This window comes from Schistocerca cancellata, chromosome 1, assembly GCF_023864275.1.
Source record: "Schistocerca cancellata isolate TAMUIC-IGC-003103 chromosome 1, iqSchCanc2.1, whole genome shotgun sequence".
NCBI classification, from domain to species: Eukaryota; Metazoa; Arthropoda; class Insecta; order Orthoptera; family Acrididae; genus Schistocerca; species Schistocerca cancellata.
Window position 1 is genome coordinate 1199021147 of NC_064626.1, and position 22186 is coordinate 1199043332.

The following is a 22186-nucleotide window of genomic DNA, read 5'->3' on the forward strand; positions in this document are numbered from 1 at the left end:
TGCTGTTCCAACAGGACAATGCACGTCCGCATGTATCCCGTGCCACCCAACGTGCTCTAGAAGGTGTAAGTCAACTACCCTGGCCAGCAAGATCTCCAGATCTGTCCCCCATTGAGCATGTTTGGGACTGGATGAAGCGTCGTCTCACGCGGTCTGCACGTCCAGCACGAACGCTGGTCCAACTGAGGCGCCAGGTGGAAATGGCATGGCAAGCCGTTCCACAGGACTACATCCATCATCTCTACGATCGTCTCCATGGGAGAATAGCAGCCTGCATTGCTGCGAAAGGTGGATATACACTGTACTAGTGCCGACATTGTGCATGCTCTGTTGCCTGTGTCTATGTGCCTGTGGTTCTGTCAGTGTGATCATGTGATGTATCTGACCCCAAGAATGTGTCAATAAAGTTTCCCCTTCCTGGGACAATGAATTCACGGTGTTCTTATTTCAATTTCCAGGAGTGTAGATCATCAGTGTCATCTCCTAAAACCCCATTGTTTTTCCTGCGCTGTTAGGTCCTACTAAACTGTAAGCCAGCCTGACAGTGTTCCCGTCGTATAACCTAGGCATTATTCCCTAGTGTAAGGCACAATTAATCCCAAAGTCTTGTTCGATCACAATTAAGCTGATTAACTTTACCGTTAGGGAATAGGGACTGGTGGAGGGCTTATTATTCAGATAAGAGTTGTAATAGGATTCAATTAAACAGGTACATTCAAGTCTTCAATTGCAAATACAAAGAAGCTCATTCTGGCAAAAGTAATGTAGCAAGTCTTGCGTAAGCTGTTTGAGATGAACATAGACTCAATATGGCAGCCACTGCTCCGTTAACTGGAAAAATCAGATCCCAAGAAGTGCAGAAAGACATTGGATAATGAGGGAAGCAGATAGATATAGCCAGGTAACGATACAACGGCTGTAAAATGTGTAGTTTTAACTGAGCAGCGATGTGAATCACCTCGTGGCTTGGTGACTATTGTACTATTGATCTACCACAGCTATCATAGATAACTGAGTTACCATCGATAGCGAGCAGTAAGACTGCTTTTTGGAAACAAGTGGCCTCCATTGAGCTTCTGGGTCTTCAGCACTCTAATAAACTTCTTCGGACTTGTCGTGTAAACTACAGATCCATGTGATCCGCAGCCTGACTACACAGATCGGAGAATGTGTGTTGTTCTCTCAAAAACAAACAGTCAGAGCAACTATCCTTCTCGGTTCCTACTTAGAACCTCTGGTTCCAAGAATAGCAATCCACAGGCTGGAATGGCACTAAATTTTATATCCAACCTAACAGAGTCTTTGTGACAAGTTCTGAAATGGACTACTCTGGGATATAAGGCCGCCAGATACTGCAAGCTTGGGGGACTGATGACCTTAGCTGTTTAGTCCCCCTTAAACATCCTAACAACCACCACCACCACTGCAAGCTTTTAACACCAACTCCATTGCAGATGTATCCCTGCGAACAAAGGCGCTTTTGTGATACGAAGGCTTAATTTCAACAGAAACCCAGTATTGGTGATAGTTGTTAACCGCATTCTTCAGCGATTCATAATGAGAAGGGAAAAACTTTCCTATAGCTGTAGAACATTGTATTGTTAAGTTGCTCTAATTTCGAATATAAAACATTTCTTTCAGAGAGAAAAGCTGCTATCCACTCTTCAGCGAGATCGCGGAAAACGTTAATGGTGCGAAAGACCTTTCCCTTTTCTCGAATGATATGATGGGAACCGTAGATGAAGGGTAACAGGCGAATTCCGTTTCACACAGTGCCACGTTGTTGGCTACCAAAAAGGTCCTAGAGTACGGAATAGGACCTCCGTTATGTGAGCGGCTAGAAGACTTCTTAAGTAATGTAACCCATACAACAATAAAATAAATCTTGTACGAAATGACAATCCTATTGCCTTGAGAATCACTGTAGGATTTATTGGATACTTTTCGTGCTTGAGTGTTTAATTCGGAGACAGTTAATGCTTCTCGTAATAGTCTTTTTCAGCAATAAAGTAAGTTAATTCTTTGGAGCTAGAAATGTTATTCTTTGGGTTGGAAATCTGATTCCTTGTAGTAATTTAATTATGTTCAAGGACATAAATCTGATTTTTCCTGTTTTAAGTTCACGTGTCCTTTGACATACTGGTCGTGTACAGGTCCACTTTTGCAGGTCTCCTGAAACTGTTCAAGTTCAAAACTTCATACAGCATGTCCCAGAAAGATAGGTAGTGACAAAATTCGAGGGGTTGTAACGGGTGTCTTGGGGAAGAAAATGAGGAAAGAAACGCGTACCCAGTAACGTTATCGAACGACGCCTGCAGAGCGTCGAAGATATAGGAGCCGGCGCCTACCGCTACGTCATCCCTTCAGCAGCAAACGTACGAGGCGTGTTTTTTAAGTAAGTACCGTTTTGCCACACCTCGGCCGCAGCGCTGCGGTCGGCATTCTGCGCATGCGCACTGGGTACCTACACCTGTTGTCTATGCACTGATGCCATTACAGTCTGCTTCTTCCTTGTTTACGTTGTGGTTAAGATGCCTCCGATAATCGTGAGTCCCACCGAATCTGAAGTACGGGCTGTTATAAGATTTCTTAGTGCTAAAGGCCTAAAAGCGATCGATATTCATGGTGAGATCTGTGCAGTTTACGGAGAAAACATTATGAGTGATGGAATGGTAAGAAAGTGGGTAAGAGCATTTAAAGATGGCCGCACAAATGTGCATGATGGACAATGGAAAGGATGTCCTTCGATCGTTAATGAAAGTTTGGTGCAGGAAGTGGACAATAAGGTGAGAGAAAACAGACGCTTTAGGATTTCCTCCTTGCGGGATGATTTTCCTAATGTTTCTCGTAGTGTTTTGTATGGGATTGTGACCGAGCACTTGAATTACCGAAAATTGTGCATACGTTGGGTACCGAAAATGTTGATAGATGTGCACAAAAGCAAACATTTAGACAGTGCATTGACTTTCCTTGAGTGGTACCACAACGACAGTGATGATTTCTTAAGTCAAACGAGCGATGAAACATGAGTGGCCTACGCAACACCAGAATCAAAGTAACAGTCCATGGAATTTTAACAAGGGCATAGTTTTGCTGCAAGACAATGCCCGTCCGCATGTGGCGAATCATACCAAAGATCTCATCACATCTTTTCGATGGGAAACTCTAGATCATCCTCTGCACAGCCCCGATCTTGTGCCCAGTGGCTACCATCTGTTCCTGCACTTGAAGAAACACCTGGGCGGTCAGCGTCTTGATGATGACGAAGCCAAAACAGTGGTGATACGATCACGCGGCAGACTTCTATGAGGAGGGTATTCAAAAACTGGTACAACGTTATGACAAGTGTCTCGATATTGACGGAAATATGTAGAAGATTAAGGTACAGGCTTTCATGCAAAAATCAAATTGATTGAGACATCTTATCACATCTTTTTTTAATTTCAAAATAGTATTTACTTAAAAGACATGCCTCACACTTTGTTCACTGACATTGTTTATTTTTATTTTTTATAAAGAAAAACAATGGAGATTTTAGAGTGTCCCAGGAGAAAAATGAACTGTGGTAGGAATCTCGTATATAACAGTCATCCATGAAGGCAACAGAGCACCGCATTCACAGGAGGCGAGGCCTGACTCCACAGCAGCCAGCTCCATCAGCCACGATTACTAAATGACAAACGACATTGCAAAACAATCTGCTTACAGTTCGTCAGCGTATGAAGTCACGTTTGCTGCACAAAGGATGGCCTAGTGGCTGGCGCTTCTAACTTTGACGCTCTAGAGTATTGTTAATTGACGATTCAGAACATGGGTTCTTATCCTCAGTTTGTTCCTCAGGACACTCTTAAAATCCCCTTGAAGATGATCACAACTTATCTACGACACCCTGTACACACAGAGTGTAACGAGCATAAGCGTAGATATTTCTGCTGGTGACTTGAGACGATGTACTTACCATTGCACCAGTATTTACGTCATCTTCAAGTTAATAATTGTAGCCATTATGAGTCGTATTTTCTCAAATCGGGTAGTAATGCCAATGGAAAACTGAGGGCATGTTAGATTCAAATGGTTCAAATGGCTTTAAGCACTATGGGGCTTAACATCTGAGGCCATCAGTCCCTTAGACTTAGAACTACTTAAACCTAACTAACCTAAGGAAAACACACACATCGATGCCCGAGGCAGGATTCGAACCTGCGACCGTAGCAGCAGCGCGGTTCTGGACTGAAGCACCTAGGACTGCTCGGCTACAGCGGCCAGCGGACATGTTAGATGACGATCAGTTTGACTTTAGAAGACGTAAAGGCTTCAAGAGAGGTAGTTCTGATGCTGCAGTTGTTAATGGAAGCAAGACTAGGGAGAAATCTGTATACTTTCATAGGATTTGTCTACCTGGGAAAAGTATTCGACAATATAAAATGATACAAGAAATTCCGAGAAAAGTAGCGATAAGTTATAGGGAAAGACACCTGTATGTACAAGAAATAAGAAGGAAACTGGAAGACCAACATCGAAGTGCTGTGATAAAAAAAGGGTGAAATAAAGGATGTAGCCTTTGGGCCATTACTGTTCAATCTCTACAATGAAAAATCAATGACAGAAAAAAAGAAACGTACAAGAGTGGGACTAAAATGGAAGGTGAAATGATATCAATGATGAGGTTCGATGATGACATTGCTATCTTCAATGAAAGTGAAGAAGAATGACAGGATTTTTGGAATGCAATGAACAGTCAAATGAGTACATAATATGGATTACGAGTAAACTGAAGAAAGGCGAAAGTAATGAGAAGTAGCAGAAATGAGAAGAGCGAGAAGCTTAACATTGGGATTGATGGTCACGAAGTAGAGCAAATTAGGGAATTCTTCTACATAGGCAGCAAAATAACCCATGATGAGTGCATCAAAGAGAACATGAAAAGTAGAACAGCACTGACAAAAAGAGCCTTTCTGGCCAAGAGAAGTCTACTTGTGTCAGACATAGGCCTTAATTTGAGGAAGAAATTCCTGAGAATGTACGTTTGGAACACAGGACTGTATGGCAGTGAAATATAGACTGTGAGAAAACCGGAACACAATACACATTAAGCATTTGAAATGTGCTGCTGGACACCTCCGCTGAAAATTAAGTGGACTGAGAAGGTAAGGAATAAGGATGTTCTTAGCAAAATCAGCAAGGAAAGGAATATACGGATAAAACTTACAAGATAAAGGGGCAGAATGACAGGACCCCTGTTAAAACGTCTGGGAATAACTTCCATGGTAGTGGAGGGAGCTGTAGAGGATAAAAACTGTGGAGGAAGACAGATTGGAATACATTCATCAAGTAATTGAGAACCTGGGTCGCAATAGGTACTCTGAGATGAAATAGTTGGCATATGAGAGGAATTGGTGAGGAGCCGCAACAAGCCAGTCAGGAGACTGATGATGTAAAAAATAAAAAAAGAAGGAACTTACCTCCAAGTGCATTTAAAGCAAGACATGAAGGCTTACTTTCTCCATTGCGGCAGGTCAGGTGTTGGAGTGTGGATGCAAGGACCCAAAACGGTAGATCTACATTGACAGGCATTGTCCACTTAGTGCTGCAGTTACGGTCTTGCAGGAAACATGAGGTAGTAAAACTTCCTGGCAGATTAAAACTGTGTGCCCGACCGAGAATCGAACTCGGGACCTTTGCCTTTCGCGGGCAAGTGCTCTACCAACTGAGCTACCGAAGCACGACTCACGCCCGGTACTCACAGCTTTACTTCTGCCAGTATCTCGTCTCCTACCTTCCAAACTTTACAGAAGCTCTCCTGCGAACCAGGAGAGCTTCTGTAAAGTTTGGAAGGTAGGAGACGAGATACTGGCAGAAGTAAAGCTGTGAGTACCGGGCGTGAGTCGTGCTTCGGTAGCTCAGTTGGTAGAGCACTTGCCCGCGAAAGGCAAAGGTCCCGAGTTCGAGTCTCGGTCGGGCACACAGTTTTAATCTGCCAGGAAGTTTCATATCAGCGCACACTCCGCTGCAGAGTGAAAATCTCATTCTGGAAACATCCCCCAGACTGTGGCTAAGCCATGTCTCCCCTATATCCTTTCTTTCAGGAGTGCTAGTTCTGCATGGTTCGCAGGAGAGCTTCTGTAAAGTTTGGAAGGTAGGAGACGAGATACTGGCAGAAGTAAAGCTGTGAGTACCGGGCGTGAGTCGTGCTTCGGTAGCTCAGTTGGTAGAGCACTTGCCCGCGAAAGGCAAAGGTCCCGAGTTCGAGTCTCGGTCGGGCACACAGTTTTAATCTGCCAGGAAGTTTCATATCAGCGCACACCCCGCTGCAGAGTGAAAATCTCATTCATGAGGTAGTAAAGTTTGTGACCTGTTTGTGGGAAGAATATTCGACGCAGAGATAAAAGAACATGTATGTACATTTTATGATTACCATCCATAAAAATATCTCCACTTACACCCGTTACACCCTGTATATTAGTACAAACAATCCTGTTGGAAGAACATCCGCAACTGAGCACTATAGCAGTGGTTGAAAATACAGCTTCAGTTATAAATTACTTTATTTTCACACGACCGCTTTCAGACTGTTATAAGCCCATTCTCAGGAGTCGTAGCTGTGCTGTGGTCCCCGAGCGCCGTGTGTACCAGGCGCGGTGTACTGGCTATGAGCGCAGAACCTGAGTACGGGCTTATAACAGTCCGAAACCGGTAGTGTGAAAATAAAGTAATTTACAACTGAAGCGGTATTTTCGACCTCTCCTGTATATAGAAAGTAGAGGGTTCCCATCATTACGCTTGGGAAGAATATCAAGCATAGTGCAGCCCACCATAAATCTGATGGTTAACGGTTAGCTAAGGTGGTATCTTTGGCTCTGAGCACTATGGGACTTAACTTATGAGGTCATCAGTACCGTAGAACTTAGAACTACTTAAACCTAACTAACCTAAGGACGTCATACACATCCATGCCCGAGGCAGGATTCGAACCTGCGACCGTAGCGGTCGGGCGGTTCCAGATTGTAGCGCCTAGAACCGGTCGGCCACCCCGGCCGGTATGGTATCTTTAATTTAATTAAATTTACCCCAGACAGGTCTCCGAAGTGCAGGTTCTCTGTTGCCTCACCATGAACCAACAAATCTTTCGAAATGAGAGCTAAGTTTCATTTAATATGGGATTAAATATCTAGGAAAGTAACTTTTCCAGTAAAGTCTCGTCTGGGTTAATATTATTGAATAAATACAAAGTCGGAAAGGAAGAAAAAAATTCGCGACACTGACAAGGTGTTCTGCGTCATCAACAAAAAACGAGAGCTATTCATACACTCCTGGAAATTGAAATAAGAACACCGTGAATTCATTGTCCCAGGAAGGGGAAACTTTATTGACACATTCCTGGGGTCAGATACATCACATGATCACACTGACAGAACCACAGGCACATAGACACAGGCAACAGAGCATGCACAATGTCGGCACTAGTACAGTGTATATCCACCTTTCGCAGCAATGCAGGCTGCTATTCTCCAATGGAGACGATCGTACAGATGCTGGATGTAGTCCTGTGGAACGGCTTGCCATGCCATTTCCACCTGGCGCCTCAGTTGGACCAGCGTTCGTGCTGGACGTGCAGACCGCGTGAGACGACGCTTCATCCAGTCCCAAACATGCTCAATGGGGGACAGATCCGGAGATCTTACTGGCCAGGGTAGTTGACCTACACCTTCTAGAGCACGTTGGGTGGCACGGGATACATGCGGACGTGCATTGTCCTGTTGGAACAGCAAGTTCCCTTGCCGGTCTAGGAATGGTAGAACGATGGGTTCGATGACGGTTTGGATGTACCGTGCACTATTCAGTGTCCCCTCGACGATCACCAGTGGTGTACGGCCAGTGTAGGACATCGCTCCCCACACCATGATGCCGGGTGTTGGCCCTGTGTGCCTCGGTCGTGTGCAGTCCTGATTGTGGCGCTCACCTGCACGGCGCCAAACACGCATACGACCATCATTGGCACCAAGGCAGAAGCGAGTCTCATCGCTGAAGACGACACGTCTCCATTCGTCCCTCCATTCACGCCTGTCGCGACACCACTGGAGGCGGGCTGCACGATGTTGGGGCGTGAGCGGAAGACGGCCTAACGGTGTGCGGGACCGTAGCCCAGCTTCATGGAGACGGTTGCGAATAGTCCTCGCCGATACCCCAGGAGCAACAGTGTCCCTAATTTGCTGGGAAGTGGCGGTGCGGTCCCCTACGGCACTGCGTAGGATCCTACGGTCTTGGCGTGCATCCGTGCGTCGCTGCGGTCCGGTCCCAGGTCGACGGGCACGTGCACCTTCCGCCGACCACTGGCGACAACATCGATGTACTGTGGAGACCTCACGCCCCACGTGTTGAGCAATTCGGCGGTACGTCCACCCGGCCTCCCGCATGCCCACTATACGCCCTCGCTCAAAGTCCGCCAACTGCACATACGGTTCACGTCCACGCTGTCGCGGCATGCTACCAGTGTTAAAGACTGCGATGGAGCTCCGTATGCCACGGCAAACTGGCTGACACTGACGGCGGCGGTGCACAAATGCTGCGCAGCTAGCGCCATTCGACGGCCAACACCGCGGTTCCTGGTGCGTCCGCTGTGCCGTGCGTGTGATCATTGCTTGTACAGCCCTCTCGCAGTGTCCGGAGCAAGTATGGTGGGTCTGACACACCGGTGTCAATGTGTTCTTTTTTCCATTTCCAGGAGTGTATTTCCCGTCAGTTGCATAAGGGTGACGCTAGTACCGTCACTGCGAGGATGCAAATCAGGTTTAATTTAAAAGCACACTCTAACTGCGGAGAGCGCTAGTTACCTTTAATATTGACGTGGTGAGTTGATGTTGCTTAAGAAAGTCTTTAGGCAACAAAGACGCCTTTATCGACACCTCACAGAGTTTGAACGAGGTCGTGTGACAGAGCTAAGAGAAGTTGGATGGTCCTTCTGCGATACTGCAGAAAGATTGGAACGTAGCCACTGCACAGGTGTGGTGTGCGTACTGTAAGACCTTCGGTACACACACCATCAGATTATTCGACTTGTCGCTCTAACAAAGTACGCAAGTGTCAGCAATATGTCTCGCGATCTTATCATGGCGTGTTTATCTTCTGCCGTTAGGTCAGACGATAGAAATGCCACTTGCACGCTTAGAGTAGCAGATTGATGGTGACCAACTTTAAACAGAACTTGATTAATTTTCACACACATTTATTAAAATAATAAAAAATATAGACATTACGTAACTTGATTCGGGATGCTGTTCACAACTGACAATCTGAAGTTTCTTTGGTCTTGGTACGTTAATCTTATTCTTACATATCTCTGATACTTGACAAAGTGTCTATACATTTCTCTTCATGGCTACGTACAGGAATATGATAATCTTATTAGGTGCAGACTGAAACTTGACTACAGACTAATGCAGACTGATGCAGACTGATGCAGACTGACTAATCGGATGTCTGTACATTCGTTATAATACCTCGTATGTTCAGGTATCACTGCGCGAGTGTGATCCGCGAGGAGAAAAGGTTCTACGTTAGCAGCAATCTCACTGGCTGCGTTACATATCAATACGCGGATCGGCGGAAGCAGAATTTGGTCCGTCTCTAAGACAGCGCCATCTCGTAGTGCGGAGACGAACGAGTGCTGCGCCTGCGCTGTTGTGCTTAGTGGGGCGCGCTCTAGTGGGAAAGTTGTGTACGCGCTGACTACGCGGAACTATGTACACAACAACAGGACTGTTGGCAGCAGCGGTCACAAGAATGTATGGTCGCAAGAAATCTAACTCCGGGGTCACGTGGTACCCCTAAGAGGGAAGACCATCGTGTTCGGCGTATGGCTCTGGCACATTCTACAGCATTTGAAGCAGCAATCTGAGCAGCAGTTGCCACTACAGTGACACAACGGACTGTCACAAATCGGCTACTTCAAGAACAGCTCCGAGCCAGATGCCGTGTAGTGTGCATTCCACTGACAACAAATCACCGCCACTTGTGACTTCAGTGGTGTGAAGGGAGAGCTGACTGGACGGTAGGGTGGAGGTCTGTAGCGTTTTCTGATGAAAGCTGCCCCTGTGCCAGTGACGGCCGTGTGTTGGTTAGTAGGAGGCCAGTTGAGAGCTTCCAACCAACCTGTCTGCCTGCTGGACACACTGGACCTACACCTGGAGTTCTGGTCTGGATTGCAGTTTCTTATGACTGCAGGAGCACACTCATGGTTATGACACGCACACTGGCTGGAAATTTGTATGTCAGTCTGGTGTTTCGACCTGCTGTGCTCGCATTCATGAACAGGGATGTTTCCCAATACGATAACGCTTGTCCACAAAGGGCTGTTGTATCCCAACTTGCTCTACAGAGTGTCGACATGTTGCCTTGGACTTTTCGATCACCAGTTCTGTCTCGAATCGAGCACATCGACCGTCATAGGACAACTACTCCACTGTCATCTACAAACAGCTTTGACTGTACCTGTATTGACCGACCAAGCGCAACAGGCATGGAACTCCATCCCACTGCGGCTCCCCCCGTCGGAGGTTGAGTCCTCCCTTGGGCATGGATGTATGTGTTGTCCTTAGCGTAAGTCACCTTATGTTAGGTTAAGTAGTGCGTAAGCCTAGGGACCGATGACCTCAGCAGTTTAGTCCCATAGTCCTTAGCAAAACTTTCCAAAATTTCCATCCCACTTACTGACATCTAGCACCTGTACAATATAATACATGCACATTTGCATACCTGCATTCAACATTCAGACGGTTACACCAGTTTTTAATGTACCAGCATTTCATATTTGCAGAGATCCACGGCAAAACGGTGCAGAAGGCAATGGAAACATCTGCATTTAGGACACAGAATGTGTATGCACCGGACATGTGGCCTGTAACTGAAAAAGTGTCATAGTGATCTCTCCATTGGCAAAAGATTCCGGACTAGGCCCCCATTCGGATCTCCAGGAAGCTACTGCCAAGGGAAAAAGAGGGGGTGGGGGAGGGGAGCGGACCATGAGAGAAAGATTTAATAACCAACGAAACGATAACGTTAGGCAGTAGCAACCGGGGCAGGGACACAAGTAGCAAAAGGGAAGTAACCTATTTTGTGACATATCAGAAGTTCCTAATCGGGAGCGAATAATTTACTCTCACCTGAGTGCTTTGGTGGTTTAATTTTTTAATCTCTGTCCGTTAGTCTAATTTATTGGACAGATTTATTGTTTTTTCGTCAGTATCTACTGTAGAGTTCCGTAGCACGTGTGGATAGTCCTTTGTTTGTCTGTGTAGTGTAGTTTTCCACGGTCTTTAGTATGGATAGAGACCGTGAGTGTTGTGCGCCGATGTGAGCCGAGTTGGTGACACTTCACTCCCAGGTCCAGACTGTGGTGGATTCGATTAAACAACTTGAGGCTGCAGTGGATGGGAATCACTGTTGTGAGCCGGCCGTGTTGATCCAACGGAAGTCCAGCACGACTCACGAGTCCGCCGATCGGTCCGCACTGGTGGCCAGCCCAATTACTGCTCACACTGACGTTGACCCCTCACCTGTGGTTGAGTGGGAGGTCGCCTCAGGGCGCGGCACTCGGTGGTAGACATCCCAAGGGGCCGCTCGTAACGCCTCCCAGGTTAGTCTGACTAACATGCTACAGACGCTGTCTGTGGCTGACACTCAGGTGCAATCGCTTGTCCTGTTTCAGAGGAAACATCTCAGCCTGCAAGACCCGTGCAATCACAGAGGGTGAGATTATTGGCAAGTTGGGAACACCAATGTTACGTACGTTTTGGGGTCTCTTCGGGACATGGCTTCCAATGAGGGAAAGAAAACCAATGTGCACTCCGTAAGCATACCAGATGGACTCATTCCAGACGTGGAACAGCTTCGAGATGCCATTAAGAGCACGGGGGTGCAGCCAGCTGCAGCTCATTCCGGTACGAATAATTTGTGTCGCTTTGGAACGGAGGTGTGATACAAAATGGGTTGGGATAATTTTAAGAAGAAACACAGGGAAGGTCGTCCCACATATTTGGTTTTTATCCTTTCGTGTTGTCCTAATCATCATCATTTCTTTCATCCCCATCGACGCGCAGGTCGCCGAAGTGGCGTCAAATTGAAAGACCTGCATCAGGCGAACGGTCTACCCGACGGGAGGCCCTAGCCACACGACATTTCCATTTCCATTTCCATGGCATACACTTTATTGCTAATCATCAATTATTATGATCACAAATTAAAAACCTTGTCAAAAATGAATAACACCACTCACAATAATTTAAAGAACTTGAACAGGATCAATTCCTTAATAAAACTGTAACAATTTATACTGTTAAGAGCAGGGCTTAAAACCAAAACAATGTATAAGTGGGCAAACGCAAGTAAGAAGTCACACCAGCTAGCGGTGACTGCAAGTCACTACGTGAATAGATCAAGTTTACCAGTAATGCAAATTGCAACTGAGCGCCACTAAAGGCACTAACAATTCCCAAACACGGGCAAAATGTTAAACAATAGACAACGCCCACCCAAAATACAGTAAGGCTAACACGTCACCGCACTGAATGTGGCTGCTGGAAATCCACTAACAATTTCTAACCCTAACAAAGTCCCTTAAGCCATAAAATACACAGTCCTCCAAAGTACGAGAAATGCTGGGAAGACACAATTTATATGTGACTCCTAGTTGGTACACACCAGCAGAAACATTGACAGCAACCTTTAGATACATACACAGTCCCCCAAAATACAAGTTAAGCTGGGAAGTCATGCAATCTAATTGTTACGCCCAACTGGTGCACACTAGCAGAAACATTGACAATGACCCTTAAATAAACATGCAGTCCCTCAAAATACATGAAAAGTTGGCAAATTACAGGAGACAGCTATCACAGGCACCAGGAAACAAGCAGTAAAGTTTCACACTGAATGGAGTTAGCTAACGACTGTGGATAAAAAACTAGAAACTCCAATGTTCGTACTCATAAGTTGAGGGCTTTAAAACATAACACGCTCCAGATCTACCAATAAGTGTGTGGGGGGTTTAAACAAGTAGCTAAGGAGCAAACATAGTGACTTGTATAACACGATTTAAAGCTCATGTGCTTGCTGAATTCACAATATTGAATAGATCAAGAGTTTCGAGATTAATTCAGTGATAGAGTTCTTCTCATCAGAATCGATAGTTCAGGTATACATGCCGACATTGCAAGCCGAAAATAAAGAGAGAGAGAAACTGTATGAGGATATAGCACGGGTAATTCACTACGTGAAGGGGGATTTGACTGCGGTTTTAGGGAAAGAAGCAGAAGAAGGCGTTCATGAGAATATGGGCTTGGTACTAGGAATGAGAGACGAGAAAAAGTTCTGCAATGATTTTCATCTAGTAATTGCGAATACTCTGTAAAAGAACCACAAGACGTGGGGGTATACCTAGAAAAGTCCGGGAGATACAGGAAAATTTCTGTTAGGTTACATCATGGTCAAGAAGAGATTCCGCAATCAGATACTGGATTGTAAGGTGTACCCAGCAGTAGATATAGACTCAGATCATAATTTAGTAGTGATGAAGAATAGGCAGAAGTTTAAGTGACTAGTCAGGGAGAACGTATGCTAAGAAGTGGGATACTAATGAACTAATTAATGAAGAGATTCGCTTGAAACTCTCAAAGACTCCGATAATGAGTAGCTCAGTAGGTAGTTCAGTTTAAGAGGAATGGACGACTCTAAAAAGTTCAATCACAGAAGTTGGCAAGCAAAAGCAAAAGCAAGCTAAAGAGCGGTTCTAGGCGCTTCAGTCCGGAACCGCGCTGCTGCTCAGGTTCAAACCCTGCCTCGGGCATGGATGTGTGTGCTGTCCTTAGGTTAGTTAGGTTTAAGTAGTTCTAAGTTCTAGGGGACTGATGACCTCTGATGTTAAGTCCCATAGTGCTCAGAGCCATTGGGAAGCAAAACATCGGAGCAAGGAAGGTAAATGCGAGGAAACCATGGGTAAGAGGAAAAATACTTCGGTTAATCGATGAAAGAAGGAAGTACAAAAATGTTCAGGGAAATTCAGAAGTACAAAAATACAGTGAAATAAATACAAAGCGCAGAGAAGCCAAGGCGAAATGGCTGAATGAAAAATGTGCAGAAATCGGAAAAGAAATGATTGTCGAAGGACTGACTCAGCATACGGGAAACTGAACACAAGATTCGGTGAAAATAACGGGAATTCCACTATTAAATGCAGAGGAGAGGGTGGGTAGGTGGAAAGAATGCACTGAATGCCTCTATGATGGGAAAAGTTGTCTGATAAAGTGGTAGAAGAGGAAACAGGAGTCGATTTGGAAGAGACAGGGGATCCAGTACAAGAATCAGAATATGAAATAATTCTCGAAGACTTAAAATCAAATAAGGTAGCAGGGCTCGATAACATTCCATTAGAATTTTTAAATATCGTTGGGGGGGGGGGGGGGAAGTAGCAACAAAACGACTATTCACGTAGAATACATGAGTCTGGGGATATACCATCCGACTTTCGGAATAACATCACCCATAAAATTCCGAAGGTTACAAGAACCGACAAGTGCGGCAATTATCGCAAAGTCGTCTTACCAGCTCTTGCATCCAAGTAACTGACAAGAATAATACACAGAAGAATGGAAAAGAAAAGTGAGGATGTGCTAGATGATGATCAGTTTGGCTTTAGGAAAGGTAAAGGCACCAGAGAGGCATTTCTCACATTGCGATTGATAATGGATGCAAGACTGAAGCAAAGTCAAGAAGTGTTCATAGGAGGCGTCGACCTGCAAAATGCGTTCGGCAATGTAAAATGGTGCAAGGAGTTCGAAATTCTAAGAAACTACAGGGTAAGACAGGTAATATACAATATGTACAAGAGCCAAGAGGGAACAATAAGAATTGAAGACCAAGAACGAAGTACTCGGATTAAAAAGTATTTAAGTCAGGGACGTAGTCTCTGGCCCCAACTGATCAATCTCTACAGCGTAGAATCAATGACGGAAGTAAAAGAAAGGTTTAAGAGCGGAATTAAAATTCAAGGTGAAAGGATGTCAATGATACGATTCGCTGACGACATTACTACTCTCAGTGAGAGTGAAGAAGGATTACAGGATGCGCTGAATGGAATGAACAGTCGAATGAATGCAGGATAAAGATTGAGAGTAAATTGAAGAAACACGAAAGTAATGAGAAGAAGCAGAAATGAGAACAACGACGAAGTTAACATCAAGAGTGGCGACCTCAAAGTGAACGAAGTTAAGGAATTCTGCTATGTATGCAGCAAAATAACCCAAGACAGACGGAGCAAGGAGAGTCAAAAACAGACTAGCGCAGGCAAAAAGGGCATTCCTAATAGTATCAGACATAGACTCTACTTTGAGGATGAAATTTCTGAGAACGTACTTTTCTAGAACAGGATTGTATGGTAGTGAAACATGGGCTTAAGGAAAACCGGAATAGAAGAGACTCGAAGCATTTGACAAGTGATGCTGCGGTAGATTGTTCAAAATTAAGTGGACTAATAAGATAAGCAATGAGGAGATTCTTCACATAATCGGCGAAGATGGAATATATGGGAGTCATCAACAAGAAGAAAGAACAGGGTGGTAGGACATCTGTTAAGAAATCAGGGAATAACTGCCATGGTATTGGAGGGAGATGTAGAGGGTAAAAACTGTAGGGGAAGACAGAGATTGGAAAACATCCAGTAAATAATTGAGGACATAGGCTGGAAGTGCTACTCAGAGATGAAGAGGTTGGCACAGGTGAGGAATTCCCGGTAGGCTTCATCAAACCAAAAGAACGTAAAATAAAAATAAAAAAGGAGGATACCTGTTGGTTTCGAGAGAATTAATATTTGGCCTGAAGAACTATATCATACTGTAAATGTGGAAAATGCAAGTTAAAACGAATATGTAGAAAAAGTGATGTTGAAGTACATTATTAATGGTGCTTCATGACACGATCACATCGATTAAATATCTAGACATAAGGCTGCATAGCGACATGAAATAGAACTAGCTCGTAAGAATGGTTATAATGAAGACAATGATCGACGTCGGTTTATTGGGAGCGTACTGAGAAAGTTTTGCTCATCTATAAAGGAAATCGCGTACAGAATACTTTTACGACCCAGTTTCAAGTATTGCTTGAATGTTTGGAAGCCCCATGAGATCGGATTAAAGGAAGACATCGAAACAATTCAAAGGCCTACTGCTAGATTTGTTACCGTTAGGTTCGATCAACATGAGAGTATTACGGAAATGCTAAGTGACACAAATTGGATTCCCTGAACGAAAGAAAACGTTTTCAAGTAACACTAAACACTTCTGAGAAAGTTTAGAGACCGGAATTGCCACAGACTATAGAACGATCACACAGAAACCAGCATACGTCTCTCTTAAGGACAACAAAGAGAAAAGAATTCAGAGCTCGTACGGAAACATACAGGATGATCGAGGAGGAATGGTCAAATTCAGGTATATGGCAGGAACGACCATCCGATGCAAAAAAAGTCTTGTAAACACGAGTTGTTACATCTATATCTCAACACCTATGAGAGGTTGTTCATAATCACTGCTGTGAGACACGCTCTTTTATTGAAAAAATGCTCATAGCTCGTAAGATATGCCTTTGGAGCCTATGTTTACTACACCTGCTTGCCATCATATTGTGGTTTAGCGGAGTATGTTTGTAAATGTGGATGTTAATATACCTCACTTGCCCTAGAAACACATATAAAAGAAATGTTTAAATTTTCACACCTGTTAATGAACATTTTCCATTAATTTAACCTCTATGGGTTTTCTTGATTAATTCCACTAGATTATACAGTGTAACATGGACCGTGTGAAATCACAGTCTTGTAAACAAAGCGCAAGTTTATAGGATATCGGACCAGTTTTGTGACTGGATTCAGCTCTTCCGGGCAGATGGAAACCAACCCAACGTTCTTAACGTGGAGATATTATCAGATTAAAATAAAATTTCTAGTACAGGCAGAGCCAGCGTTGTATAGCAATGATGCAACGGATAATGTCGGAAGATCCGTGAAAAGTTTCGTGGACGATGTTGCTGCCTATATGCAGGTCGGAAAATTAGAAAATTTTAGCGAAATGCAGGAGACCAACAGTGGACGGAGGCATGGTCGAGGGACTAACATTGACCGTCAACATAACTGACTATAACTTGCTACGCGAAAGTAGGTAAGAGAGCTCATTAATGTTCGACAACACAGTTGGAGATCAAGTACTGGAAATAGTAACAACCGCAAAATGTCCAAGGGACAATGTAACACTTGTTTTGGAAAAGAGAGACAATACACTAAGATTTATTGAAAGAATCCCGCTAGATTCTTGAATACTGTTTCTCCATCCGAGATCCTTACCAGATAGGATTAATAGAGGCCACAGAGGGGATCGAAAGAAGAGGGAGACCTTCCGTTTAGTACACGTGAGACCATCGCAGAGATTCTCACTCAGCTTCACTGTTAGACTCCACAAGAGAGTCATGATGTTTTCTGAAGTTATTTTGTTTCAATTTACGACGGGCGTTCAAAGAATAGTCAGGCAAGATATTACTTCCTCTCACATCCATCTCGCGGAACAACCGTGACAGTAAAGTAACAGAAAAGAGAACATTGGAAGGCTTACAACCAGTGGTTCCAGCTGTATACCATTCGCTACTGAAATAGGAAATGGAGTAAATGATTGTGTTACCAGAAGTACCCTGCCACCACACACCGAAATGAGAATTCGGAACGATCAGAACTGTAATAAATATTTTGCCCTTGCACTGTCGTCGTACACACTGAAGGATAAGTCCCCACAAAAGCCAAAGATTGACGTTATCACGTCCAAACTCAGTAAACGCTAACGTATAGCCGAGCCGTTTCCGTCAAGGAGGAAATAATGTATCACACTTTTAAGGAAAACGAAATGAAACTTTTGAGTTGTGCTCCACAGCTTTGATGAAGGCTAGTTTTATACATATCATCAAAAACCTGCTATAAAATTTTATTTTGCAGCCACTAGTTTCGACTCTTCCGTCATCATCTTGCAGAACTTACGTAATGACTTGCAAAACGTAAGGATGAATACACTGACGTGGAAAACTTGAGGATTAAAGCAACTTTCTGATAATGTGTCACTGCTTAGATAACTGAAAGAAACATGCAGAGATATGACCAGAAATAACATTTTATTCAAAGACGATAAATACACTAAATCCCCTTGGATATCAAAAAAATTGGGACATGGTTCTTAAAGGGACGTCACTGTATGCACAGCAGCATGCTCCCTTCCTCGCCTCAAGTTTGGCAGTGGATTCTTGAGGCAGAGTGTTCCACTCCTCCACTAGCCCAGTTGACAACTGTTGGATTTCGGTGGACGTGCAACGCATCCCACACGTGTTCAAAAAATCAAATGGCTCTGAGCACTATGGGACTTAACTGCTGAGGTCATCAGCCCCCTGGAACTTGGACCTACTTATACCTAACTAACCTAAGGACATCACACACATCCATGCCCGGGGCAAGATTCGAACCTGTAACCGTAGCGACCGCGTGGTTCCAGACTGTAGCGCCTAGAACCGCTCGGCCTCACCGGCCGGCACACACGTGTTCAGTAGGATTTAAGTTGGAAGAACAGGCTGACAGTTCGCCGATATCACGTCGTTCCAAGAGTTTCTCCACCTGCGCTGTCTGATGTGGTCGCGCACTGTCGTCCATGTAAATGAAGTCAGGCTCGAATGCGCCACTGACAAGAGCACATGGAGAAGGAGTTCATTGTGGCAGAAATGTTGACCGCTGAGTGTACCGTGTTCAAAGATATGGAAGCTAGTACACCAATGTAACAATATGCTTCCTCACACGGTAACACCTAGACCACCAAAACGGTCATGTTCGACAATGGCCTCATCTGGCGAGAGTTCGGAACACGTAATACACCCACATTATACTGCTTGAGCCGTGCGTGGCTCGTGTTCCCGCCATCATGTATTTTACACCCTGTTTTTAACGTACTTTCACCTCACTACGTTAATTTAAATTACTACTGTCACTGAGTTGCTGCTTTGCCTGACCGTGAGCGGCGCTAGCAGCGCGTATCGATATACACTCCTGGAAATGGAAAAAAGAACACATTGACATCGGTGTGTCAGACCCACCATACTTGCTCCGGACACTGCGAGAGGGCTGTACAAGCAATGATCACACGCACGGCACAGCGGACACACCAGGAACCGCGGTGTTGGCCGTCGAATGGCGCTAGCTGCGCAGCATTTGTGCACCGCCGCCGTCAGTGTCAGCCAGTTTGCCGTGGCATACGGAGCTCCATCGCAGTCTTTAACACTGGTAGCATGCCGCGACAGCGTGGACGTGAACCGTATGTGCAGTTGACGGACTTTGAGCGAGGGCGTATAGTGGGCATGCGGGAGGCCGGGTGGACTTACCGCCGAATTGCTCAACACGTGGGGCGTGAGGTCTCCACAGTACATCGATGTTGTCGCCAGTGGTCGGCGGAAGGTGCACGTGACCGTCGACCTGGGACCGGACCGCAGCGACGCACGGATGCACGCCAAGACCGTAGGATCCTACGCAGTGCCGTAGGGGACCGCACCGCCACTTCCCAGCAAATTAGGGACACTGTTGCTCCTGGAGTATCGGCGAGGACCATTCGCAACCGTCTCCATGAAGCTGGGCTACGGTCCCGCACACCGTTAGGCCGTCTTCCGCTCACGCCCCAACATCGTGCAGCCCGCCTCCAGTGGTGTCGCGACAGGCGTGAATGGAGGGACGAATGGAGACGTGTCGTCTTCAGCGATGAGAGTCGCTTCTGCCTTGGTGTCAATGATGGTCGTATGCGTGTTTGGCGCCGTGCAGGTGAGCGCCACAATCAGGACTGCATACGACCGGGGCACACAGTGCCAACACCCGGCATCATGGTGTGGGGAGCGATCTCCTACACTGGCCGTACACCACTGGTGATCGTCGAGGGGACACTGAATAGTGCACGGTACATCCAAACCGTCATCGAACCCATCGTTCTACCATTCCTAGACCGGCAAGGGAACTTGCTGTTCCAACAGGACAATGCACGTCCGCATGCATCCCGTGCCACCCAACGTGCTCTAGAAGGTGTACGTCAACTACCCTGGCCAGCAAGATCTCCGGATCTGTCCCCCATTGAGCTTGTTTGGGACTGGATGAAGCGTCGTCTCACGCGGTCTGCACGTCCAGCACGAACGCTGGTCCAACTGAGGTGCCAGGTGGAAATGGCATGGCAAGCCGTTCCACAGGACTACATCCAGCATCTCTACGATCGTCTCCATGGGAGAATAGCAGCCTGCATTGCTGCGAAAGGTGGATATACACTGTACTAGTGCCGACATTGTGCATGCTCTGTTGCCTGTGTCTATGTGCCTGTGGTTCTGTCAGTGTGATCATGTGATGTATCTGACCCCAGGAATGTGTCAATAAAGTTTCCCCTTCCTGGGACAATGAATTCACGGTGTTGTTATTTCAATTTCCAGGAGTGTATTATTTGTTTGTTCTAGAGAATTGGCCAATCAAAATTTAAGAGCCTTTACTGGGCAAGTGCTCACGTAGTTTAGTTGTGCTTGGGTTCGTTTTGTGCCGTGTGTAATTAAAGGTTTATCTATAACCAGTTGGGCAGATATGTCTTGTGTATCTGATGCGTCAGAATGTTGTCTGCCGCTGATGCGTTTATCTATTAGATAATTGGCAGTGGTCGACGTGAGCAAACTCCGATCGGGGTATCACGGTGGAAGAGGGAAATTTAAGGAACTGGATCGGTGTCTGTGGTTACGTTGTTAGTGTCCTGCAATACATATTTTCGATGGAGCGTTGTGGTCTTTCGGAAGCTTATAGTTCACCTTCTGGTCCTTGCATCTCCTGTGTCTGTTAGAACCTGTCGGTCTGCTCGCGACAGTCACTATATTTCAACGTAAACGGCCCCATTTTAAGACTATTTAATATGCTATTATTATATTCTGACGATGAAATGTGAACCTTCAGTCCGGAACCGTGCTACTGCTACGGTCGCAGGTTCGAATCCTGCCTCAGTAATGGATGTGTGTGACGTCCTTAGGTTACTTAGGTTTAAGTAATTCTAAGTCTAGGGGACTGAAGACCTCAGATGTTAAGTCCCATAGTGCTCAGAGCCATTTGAACCATATTTTGAAATGTGAACCCCGTACTTGTAAGTAATACTAAAGAGAAGCCTAGTTGAGTGTATTAATCTGATAACACTTTTAATTAGTTATAATTGCTTAAGATCAGTCCATGGAATATGTCTTAGTTGTTGGAAGCAGTTTTAGAATTTGGTATGAGTTACGTGAAAGCCAGTTTCTATGTAAGTCATAAAGCGTGGTAAAAGGTTCGTGTGATTCAGTTATGTCAGTTAAATTTCATTAATGGTGGGTTTATGAACATTGTTTCAATTAGTGAAAACTGGTTGAGTAAATCTAAAGATCTGCGTCTATCGGACTTGAATGGATTAACATAATCTGAGTCCTGCTGGTGTTTCTGCAGGGCAGGTGCCTTTTATTATAATCGTTGTTGCTGTTAATTTCATTAAGAGCATGTGTTTGTAATAAAGAAATTTATGACAACTACAAACTGGTTATGCGTTTAATTTTGATGTCCCTGGCCAGGACGATATCGAACTTGTCTCCAATGGAGCACGTGTGCGATGAGAAGTTAACTCTAAATGAGACTCGTCAACCAATGACTCTTACAGAACTACGTGAACAGGTTGTGCAGGCTTGGAATAATGCATCCCAGAATAGTATTCACCATTTTTAAGATCGACTGGATGTCAGAGTCAACTCCCGCGTTGCCGCCCGTAGGGAGTACACCATGTTCTAATGTTAGTTTTTCAGCGTGACTCGATACCTGGGAGCTCTGAACCGCTTATGCTATTGATTATAAATGCAATCATTTCATATACTCTTACGTGCTGTCGCATTAATAAATCTAGAGTGAGACGGAGACCTCTAAAATGGTCTCCTACTTTATTTTCTGGCAATGTATACGCTTAGCGAAGCACATTAGATCCTCTACACTACTTTGTATTATGATATGAAGAAATTATTTTGCAGTTGCCTTGCTGTACTGCTTACGACACCAACTAAGGGCCAAAAACATAATTTTTCGTATATTACA

The 22186-nt window shown here is 45.0% G+C and overlaps 1 non-coding gene across 1 annotated transcript; it reads right to left on the bottom strand.

The window, feature by feature from the left end:
- Positions 1–5648: 5648 nt before the first annotated feature.
- Trnas-cga (transfer RNA serine (anticodon CGA)) lies at positions 5649–5723 on the bottom strand. Its single transcript has one exon. It is a non-coding gene; the product is annotated as a tRNA-Ser (tRNA).
- Positions 5724–22186: the final 16463 nt, after the last annotated feature.